This window comes from Colobus angolensis, unplaced genomic scaffold, assembly GCF_000951035.1.
Source record: "Colobus angolensis palliatus isolate OR3802 unplaced genomic scaffold, Cang.pa_1.0 Scaffold291, whole genome shotgun sequence".
NCBI classification, from domain to species: Eukaryota; Metazoa; Chordata; class Mammalia; order Primates; family Cercopithecidae; genus Colobus; species Colobus angolensis.
Genome location: NW_012116166.1, coordinates 1,256,347 through 1,266,946, shown reverse-complemented (window position 1 = coordinate 1,266,946; position 10,600 = coordinate 1,256,347).

Genomic DNA, 10,600 nt, shown 5'->3' with positions numbered 1-10,600 from the left:
AAAAAAAAAAAAAAAAAAAAATTCCCCAGCTTTTCCTTCCCTAGGCCTTGGTTCCAGCTGTTTCTCCTGCCTAGAATGCCTCCCACTCAGCCCAGTTTCAGAAAGCCAGCAACACACCACTCCCACTGTTGGTTAGCAGTGACTCCTCCCCAAAGTGGTGGGGCCTTTGTGGCTTTCTGGGCAGGTCTTGTGCTCTGTCCCTGCGTGCCTGGCTTCTGGGTACCTCTCAGGCCCAGCCCTGCTGTCTAGCATGTGAGCTTCCCTGACACAGGTGTGTCGGGGCGGAGCTGGTCGGGTGAGCAAGGCGTGCAGGCCACGGTGGCTACACGGGTCAGGCGGCCCTGTTTAATCCAGTCTGCCACCAGGAGAAATGCAGGCTCCATGTGGCAAAATTTTCAGATTTTCCAGAAATCTGGATTTCTATGGGAACTCTTCTTTTTTCACATTGTCCAAATTGCAAAATTCTAGAGTTCAAATAAAATACATGTGACTAGTGAACAGCACACACCAGACAGTTGGGGTCACTCACCTCACTTCCCATCCTCCTAGGCCCTTCTAATGTTCCAGCGTCCTTTCCCTAAGAGGCTCAGGGAACCCCAAAGTCGAGTGGAGACAGTCAATGTGAGGGGAGCCTGGGAAGGGTTGGAGAGGAGGAGGAGGACCAAGGGGATCAGGGAGGTGGGGATGAACAGTGATTGGTTCTGTGGTTCCGCGGGCTCTTCAATGTTCCTGACCTCTACAGGTCTCTCTCTGCCCCCTCCCTTGCTCTAGTGACTAATTAATTGTGCTACTTAGGAATCCTTCCCACTGTGGAAAAGGAGCTAGAAAGGGACGAAATGGAGAAGCCCCTGTGCTCTACACCAGGAGAGCCGCTGGACTGTGGACTGGGGGTTGGGGACCAGGAATCCGGGGGGTTGGAGCCTCTGAAGGGCTCCACTCCCTATTTCTCTAATGAGAAGGTGACACTCGGTTACCAAGCCCAGTGTGGAAGCTTCAGTGAGCTGCACCTGTGCTGGGCGCCTCTGCCTGCTGGCCCCAAGCGTCAGGGAGTGCCCTGAGGTATCCAGGCATCCAGCCCCAAAAATTAATTAAATCCCAGGCAGGGTGGGACACTAATCATAATTCACACAGCCTCATCAGGGCCCAGCTTCTCAATGGTAAATCAAGACGAGGAAAATGGTTTATTCAGGGTAATCCTAGTTAAACCAGACAAATTTTCTCCATATCCCACTGGCCCCATTTATGGAGGAAGGGAATGTGACTGGAATTGCAGAGGGGGAGTCTGTTTCCCAGAAGCCTGCACTGAGAGGCACTGAGAGCCCCCCGCCTGCAGCATCCTGGAGCTGTGTCAGGGCCCCTCTGCTTTCTTCCCTACTGATCAGGGTCCCTCTGAACCACTTAGTGGAGCCTGCAGGTCACTGAGGACTGGGTGGAGCACTCATCCTCACCAGCATCAATGCTGGGAGCCACGGGGGGTGGCGGGGGGAGCGGTGGCAGGGATGTGGCGGGGGCTGGGAAGGCGGTTGTTGGCTGCAGGGAGACAGGAGAGTCTAGAAACTGCTTCCTTACAAGGGGGCCAGAGCTCCCCTCCTCTCCTGAGACAGAAGATCCTGATTCTCTGAGATTCCAGGGCTGTTCCAGCTTTGGATGAATCTGAAGGGGAGAGTCCAGTGGGTAAGACCTCCTTCTGTGAGCACAGGGATACCCTAGACCCTACAGTTTGCCCTCTGAGCAGCCAGAGCAGTGGGTTCACAGTCAAGTCCTTCCTGTCTCTCTTTATGTTTTCAAGGCACTCTCCAGACCCTGTCAGACTCACACCTCTGACGTCATCTCCCACCGCTCCCCCATGTGCTCCAGCCCCATAAGACAGTGCATGTGTGTGCATGTGTGCGTGCATGTGCATGCGTCTGCATATATGTGTGTGTGCATGTGTGTGCGTGTGTATGTGCATTGTGTGTATGTGCATGTGTGTGTCGGTGTGCATGTGTGCATGTGCATTGCATATGCATGTAAAAGTGTGTGTGCATAAGTGTGTGCATTGTATGTGCATGTGTGTACGTGCATGTGCATGTATGTGCATGTGTATATGTGTGTGTGCATAAGTGTGTGCATTGTATATGTGCATGTGTGTGCATGTGCATGTGGTGCATGTGCGTGCATGTGCGTGTGTGCATGTGCATATGTGCATGTATGTGTGTGTGCGCACATGTGTGTACATGTGTATTGCATAAGTGTGTTTGTGCGTTGTATATGTGCATGTGTGTACGTGTGCATGTGTGTGTGTGCATGTGTATGCTTGTGCATGTGCATAAGTGTGTACATTGTATGAGTATGTGCATATGTGTGTATGTGCATGTACATGCATGTGTGTGCATGTTTGTGTGCATGTGCATGTGTGTGTGTTTGTGTGTGTGCTTACTGTTTTTCAGACATGCCAGTCTTGGGACAGCTGTGCCTACATTTGGGCCAGGACTCATTGTTCCCCAGAGCCACAGCTGCTGCTTCACATTGATTCAGGTCTATGTTCAGAGGCCTCCTCCTCAGAGAGGCCCTCTCTGTGACTCACACGCACTTAACCACATCCCCCTGTTTTATTATATCCTCCACAAACTGATTCCAATGCAAAATTATGATTTTTTTTACTTGTTTATCGGTCTTCTCTTCTCCATGGCAGCAGGGACTTGATAAGTATAAAATTCTCAGTGTCTGGCTCAGTGCCTGGCGCTTAGTGGACATTCAAAGGATAGCTGTTGGACAGAGATGGGATCACTGCCAGTGGTGTGGCCTCGGAGCAGGGAGTCCCCTGGCCTAAGCTCAGGTGAGAAGTGCCTTCCCCTGCAGGTGAAAGTTTGGCTCCCATACTTCCGTAAGATGGGTACTCTCCACCCAGCAGGGGCTTCTCCTACTTCAGGATCAGCTCAAGTGCTACATCCCTCGTGCAGCCTTCCCTGATTTCTCTACCTCCCTCCTAGGACTCATTCTCTGTTCCTTCCACAACCTCTTGCTGTATCACACTATAATGCCTCTTGCTCCATGCAGTGTGCCTGTGTACTCGTCTCTGCTGTGACACCTCTCCCACCCCTCTGACCTAGCCCAGACTCTCCAGCACAGGAGCTCAGGACGGGGTTGGGAAGTCAAGTGTTGGACGCGGCTGTGAGAGGGCCCAGAAGAGTCCATTCCTTATTTGAAGATGGCCATAGTGTGAGTGCCTCAGTTAGATACTGTTCCTACGTGTCTTCACGTAAGAGGGGAGGAGAAGACACGTGTCTTCATGTGTCTTCACATGTCTTCAAGGAGGCAAGCAGGACACAAAAGGCTTAGGGACATTTTTGAACCTGATAACTTAGAAGTTCTCCCGTTTCATCTTCTGGGTTTTTCTGCCTCAGCTATCCCTGCTCCTGGTTTCTAGACCTGCTGCTCCAGATGGGGCATTGCTTTTTCTCAAGACCTTTCATTCTATTGAAACTTCACTGTCCCACATCCTACCGTTCTGTAAGTCGACTGCATTAGCAGAAAGCTCTTTCAGACAGAGCCCTGGAGAGATGACCATGCCTGGCGGTGGAGGGGCTGGGGCCACTCTTTCATGGAGAGACCTTCTGGAATTGGTCTTAAATATGGAAACTTTAGGCATACACCCAGTGAGCCTACCTGGCAGTGGTTGTGGGGGTGGCTATGGAGAAACTTGGAGTACAGTGAGGAGTGGTAACTGTTGGGGAAGACCATGGGCACACCAGCTATTTGTGAGGGCCTCACAGGGGACAAGTTGCAATGCCATCCCTCAGAGAGTGTTTGAAACCCTCTATCTCTACCTTCTGTTTTTCCTACCACCTTGTCTCTGGAGATCTGGAAAGGGTGCTGTTTACCAGCAAAGCCAGATGAAAATGCACATAGAACACCTTCCTCTCCTCAGTACTGGCAGGTCTCACGTTAGGAACTGTACTAGTTTGTTCTTGCTCTGCTCTAAAGAAATACCTGAGAATGGGTAATTTATGGGAAAAGAAGTTTAATTGGCTCACAGTTCTGCAGGCTGTACAGGAAGCATGACGCTGGCATCTGCTCAGCTTCTAGGGGAGCCTCAGGAAACTCACAATCACGGCAGAAGGTGAAGAGGAGCCAGCACTTCACATGGTCAGAGCAGCAGGAAGGGAGAGAGATGGGGAAGGTGCCACACTTTTAAACAACCAGATCTTGTGATCACTCACTCACTATCATGAGAACAGCAGCAAGGGGATGGTGCTAAACTATTTATGAAGGACCACCTCCATGATCTAATCACCTGCCACCAGGCCCCACCTCCAACACTGACGATCACAATTCGACATGAGATTTGGTGGGGATACAGATACAAACCACGTCAGGAGCCATTTTGGAGGGATCAAACAAAGACTCACTTTAACATGAAATGTAAGATTTGAGTGTAGGAACTACTCTTTACTTATTACCCTGGAGGCAGAACCCAGTTAGCTGAAGCTGTTGGGCAAGTCATCATTTATGATAGATTCTGTAATCTAAGATTGGGCAGAGGACAAATGTGCTGTTAGCGTTGTGCAGCCAAAGTTACATTAGCAGAGAGAACTGTCAGGAACTCTGAAGGGACTGAGATTTTACCCTACTTGCAAGGTAAGTTAGTGAGTAGAAAAAACACAAAGTTTTTCACGTTCTTGCACTCAATAACAATCAACACAGAAGAATTCAGTGGCAAAATGTTTCATTTTTTTCCCCACGCACTAAGCAAGCAATCAATTCTGCATCAGACACCAGCTGGGTGTCTTCCAATTCAATTCTGACACTGTCTAACTGGAGATAACATCAGATCCCACAGGTTGAAGACTCAGTCCCAAAAGACCATCCCACCCTCCTTCAGGCACTAGTAGCAAGTCTGGTACATGTAAATCAGTGTTTCTTTGCATTCTGTGAGCCACTCTAGCAGGGTAATTGAACCCAAAGTGGGGATCTTGGGAACCCCAACTTCTGACCAATTGGTTTCAAGTTGGGGGTCCCAAGACCTCCTCTTTGGGTTCAATCAATTTGCTAGAATGGCTCATAGAACTCAGGAACACTTACTTACATTTACCAGTGTATTATAAAGAGTATTTCAAAGGATACAGATGAAGAAATGTGTAGGGTAAGGTATGGGGAAAGGGATGGAGAGCTTCTGTGCCCTCCCTGGGGTGCACCATCCTGCAGGAACCTCTGTATTTGTCTATCTGGAGGCTTTTCAGGAATAGGAGAAGAATTCGGTTCTTATGGGTTTTTACCAAGGCTTCATTACATAAGCATGATTGCCTAAATCACTGGTCACTGGTTACCCACTTAACTTCAGCACCTCTCCGCTTCCTGGAGCTTGGGGGTGGGGCTGAAAATCCCAACACTCTAATCCTGCCTTGGTCTTTCCAATGACCAGCTTCTATCTTGAAGCTATATAGGAGCTCCCAGCCATCAGTCAATTCATTAGCATTCAATAAGACATTCCAATCATACAATAAGACATCACTTGGAAGAGTCCAAGAAATTTAGGAGTTGTATGCCAGGAAATGGTGTCAAAGACCAAATATATATTTTACAACATCACAATTAGCCTGCCACAATTTCATGGACATTGGCAGAGGACAAAAGACTCCTAGGTCAGACACAAAGAACTTTATTACTCACAGAAATAGCAATAACCCAAGTATCAACATTTTCTTATGCTAGTTTCTTGAGCCCTGACTCCCACATGGTGATGTAAAAGCCAGGTGACATCTGCACACTCAGTGGATGTGTTGTAGGCGAGGAGCTCTGAGCTTTGAGAACCTGGATCTTTTATATTGGGCAGTAAGAAAACCTAGCCTTTGCTTCAGAGGGAGACATTCTCTTTATCTTCCAAGGGTGTTCACTATACAGTGATTCTTTCAAAGGCAGCCAGTCCCTCTCCTCACAAGACATGCAGAAACATGGGAGACCCATAAGGATAGGAATATTTTATGTCAACCCAGTGACATAATTTTCTTCCCACGCACCAATGAGGGCTTCTGCAGATTGTCTTTTGCAGTATAAAATATGACTCATTTACTTTAGATGCTCAGGAACAGTTGAAGAAAACACAAAATAAGGCAGATTGCAACCAAGACTAAAGGTCATGCTATCCCTTCTTTAGCCAACAGTGGAAAATGACAGGGGAAGTAAGCCACACCTGGGGCTATAAACATACTAGACAAGAAGAAACTAGTTCTGGAAGGAGGGTAGAAGGCTGGTGGAGACTTCATACAGGCAGAAGCTGAGAGAAGATGGCCTTCAGGGAGGCAGGAATGAAAGGAGATGCAGTGTTTTTACAGGGGTCCAATGCCCAATTTTTCACTTAATTCTGTTTATTTTGAGTTTTATCACCGGAAACAAAGTTCATTGAATCATCTCCAGGATTCTAAGAATGAGGGGTCATATGGGCAGGAAAGAGCTCTCCTCTCCTCATGCTCCATGCAAACACCTTCAGATGGGAGGTAGGGGGGTGAATCCCCTGCAGGGAGGCGGTGATTGTGATTCTCTTGGTATTTATTACCCTTTTTCTCCAAAAGGATGGATAAAGAGAGAGAGAAGTGCAGAGACAGTGCCACAAAGAGAAGGAGCTGCTAAGTCACACCTGGGTTAAAGGGGACTCTCTTGGCTCCGATATTGTTGCTGCACACCTAGGATTCAGCTTAGATCCAGTTGCTTGCTGCACAGAAAGCCAATCACTGAGACAATCAATATTGCCAGGGAAGAAAGGCTTTGTTGTGGGTGACATCAGCCAGAAGATGGGAGACAAATCTCAAATTCATCTCCCTAAGTGACTATTGTCAGGGGTTCATTTATACAGGAGCTGGTAACAGGCAGCAGGTGGTCTCACCATCTGGATGCAATTATCTGGAAAGCTTTAGCTCCCTGATACTACCTGGAAAGCCTGATGGTCAGCTTCCTGAAAAAGGAAATCGGACAAATGTAAATTTCTCAAGCTTCAAGACTGGGAGGGTCAATTTCTATATTTATTCAAAAAACCCACAAACATCAGTTCTATGGGAAAATCGGGCCAGTTTCAACAGATGGGCCAGTTTCTGCGGACAGCAGCATCTGAGTGAAACACCAGGGTAGGGCTCAGCAAAGCACAAGAGCAGATACAAAATTTGCTTCCTTTTTTTTTTTTTTTTTTTTTTTGAGACGGAGTCTCGCTCTGTCGCCCAGGCTGGAGTGCAGTGGCGCTATCTCGGCTCACTGCAAGCTCCACCTCCCAGGTTTACACCATTCTTCTGCCTCAGTCTCCCTAGTAGCTGGGACTACAGACGCCCGCCACCTCGCCCGGCTAGTTTTTTTTTGTATTTTTTAGTAGAGACGGGGTTTCACCGTGTTAGCCAGGATGGTCTCACTCTCTGACCTCGTGATCCACCTGTCTCAGCCTCCCAAAGTGCTGGGATTACAGGCTTGAGCCACGGTGCCCGGTTGGCATCAACATTTCTAAAGCTGTCCACATGACTCTCATGTACAATCTAGATGGAGAATGATTTCGCCAAATGATGGCCTTCACAGGGATGAATCCATTTCTGTTCTCTTATTATATCGTCTCTCAAGAAAGCTGCATGTATGCTCATAGCTTCAATCACCATCTGCATACAGAGGGCTTACAAATTTACACCTTCATTCCAGGACTTTCCTTCATGCTCAATGTCTGAGTGTGGAGTTAACTTAGTATCTCCCTCATAGACATCCCAAACTCAGTGGTCCAAAAACAAACTCATGACCTTCACCCCACAACCCTGATATTCTGCCATGTTTCTATTTCAGTGAATGGAACCACCCTTCATTCAATGGTACAGTCTAGAAGCCTGAGGACCACCCCGCCCCACCCTTGACACCTCTTCATCCCTCCTCAATTCACTGCTGTCTCAGCCACGCAGCAGCATCCTTGCTGGTCCATCTGCTGACACTCGGAACCCCCTTCAGTCTCTGTATCACATTGCAGCTGGAGTGATCACTTCAACAGCACACTCGTCTATAGCATCCCTCCCTACTCTGCTGCAAACCTCCCAAAGGCCCTCCCCTGACCATGGGATGGAGACACACCAGTTGTCCTACAAGGCCCTCCTTGGTGGAGCTCTTGTCTTCCTCCCCAGACTCCGCTGCGACCATGTTTCCCATCAGACATTTTTCCCCAGCCACCCAGCCTTTTTTCACTTCCAACATGTCTTACTCCTCTTCCGACACATTGGCCTTGCTGGTGCTCTTCCTGCTTTCATTGTTTTTCTCCCTTTTGGCCTATTTGGTCTCTTCCCGTCTTACGGATCTCATAGGTGTCAACACAAGGGTTTCCGCTGAGAGGAAGCTTTCTCAGACCTTGATGACTGGGCATCTCCCGTGATGGTTCCCCAACCCATGACCTGTGTTATTTTCTCTTTACAGTACTTCCAAATGTACAATTTTACACCATCTTCTGTCATCCCTTGATTCATGCCTGTCTGCCTTGGAACCACAAGCTCCATGAAGGTAGGAATGGTGTCTCCTTTTCTTGCCATTCTATTCCCAGAGCCTTGTAAAATGCCTGCCAGCATGCTAATACATGCAAAAATGATAAATGAACTGCAGGAATGATTTCTTCTCATTTCATAATTTGGGAGATGGCAGTAGGGAGTGAATGAGTTTGCCACTGATCACCAGGCAAGTTCAGAATGGTCCCAGACTGCCTTTAGTTCAGAAAGAAGATCCCAGGAGCAGCCCAGGTTGACCCTGTGGGAGACGCTTTCCCTTTTACCATCTTTAGGTTGAGCCAGTTGGCAGCACCTTCAGAATGAGAGTTATCAATGAAAATCATTCGCGTTTAATAACTTCTAACAGCACTACATAAATACTTGAAAAAAATATGGAGAAGTGTTTACAGTAGCTGCATCTCATAAGGGAGATTTACAGGACTATTAAAAATTATTAGACCTCTTCTGCGACAGAGCGGCTTTCACAGGCTGTACTGTGTGACTTCACATTCCCGGTTCTGCAGAATGTTTATTTTCATGTTTTCAAAATACTGTATTTCTTCCACCATTAAATTTTATCTCAGAGGCGTTGTTTTAAAGCACGAATTTCCCCATCTCTCTGATCTTATAATTCAGCTCCAAAATATGTCGCTCTGGAAACCCTCTGGAGACCGTACAGGGCCAGGGCATGGCTGGGGGGACTGTGCTGAATAATGCATAAAGCTTCTGAGGATTGCAGGGACATAAATGTCTGTGTCAGGGCCACAGGTCTGCTGGCTGGTCATTGGCTGGGCCTCCCTGGCAGCGGGAGGTGGAATTTCCATCTAACTGTAGGCATGAGAACAAGGAGGGAGCAGAGAGAACCAAGGTCTCATGGGGCTCTGAGCCCAGCTTGGTCGTGGAGGCACAGACCTGCTTGTCACTATTACTTCTGTGACATATGCACCCCCAACACATGCATGATATGCAACGGAACCTTTCTGGAGAATTAACTGTGCCGCGGCCAGGTGCAGTGGCTCACACCTGTAATCCCAGCACTTTGGGAAGCCGAGGTGGGTAGATCACTTGAGGTCAGGAGTTCGAGAACAGCCTGGCCAACATGGCAAACCCCATCTCTACTAAAAATACAAAAATTAGCCAGACATGGTGGTCCACGCCTATAATCCCAGCTACCCAGGAGGCTGAGGCAGGAGAATCACCTGAACCCAGGAGGCAAAGGTTGCAGTGAACTGAGATTGTGCCACTGTGCTCCAGCCTGGGTGACAGAGCAAGACTTTGTCTCAAAAAAACAAAAACACAAAGAAAGGAGAATTAACTGTGCTGACTGCCCATATCCCCTGGCAGCCCCCAGCATCGCTGAGGACAGATGGTGCCTCCCTCCTTGACAGGTTGACGCTTGACAGAAACCAGGGTTCTTGAGGCAAAAGAAGACATCAGACATCCATGTGTGGTGATATGATGCTATTTCTGGTCCAGACCCCACTTCACAGCAGAGACTGCTTGAGCCATGTCAAATGGAGGATGTCTATGATGTTATAAACATTGTAAAATGTGTCCAAGAAGGAGTTTTGAGAACTTCTCTGTCACCAGGATTTATGTATGTATGTATGTATGTATGTATGTATGTATGTATTTTTAGACAGAGTTTTGCTTTGTAACCCAGGCTGGAGTGCAGTGGTGCAATCAATGTAGCCTCGACCTCTTGGGCTCAATAAGTCCTCCCGCCTCAGCCTCCCAAATAGCTAGGACTACAGGCTTGCACCACCACATCTGGCTAATTTTTTTGTTTTATAGAGATGGGATCTTGCTACGTTGCCAGGGCTGGTCTGGAACTCCTGGGATCAAGTGATCTGCTCACCTCAGCCTTCCAAAGTGTTGGGATTACAGACATGAGCCACCGCACTTGGCCTGTCACTAGGATTTAACATCAACTCAGCTAGCATTAAAATTCCCCAGTTTTGGCCGGGCACAGTGGCTCAAGCCTGTAATCCCAGCACTTTGGGAGGCCGAGACAGGTGGATCATGAGGTCAGGAGTTCGAGACCATTCTGGCTAACACGGTGAAACCCCGTCTCTACTAAAAAATACAAAAAGCTAGCCGGGCGAGGTGGCTGGCGCCTGTAGTCCCAG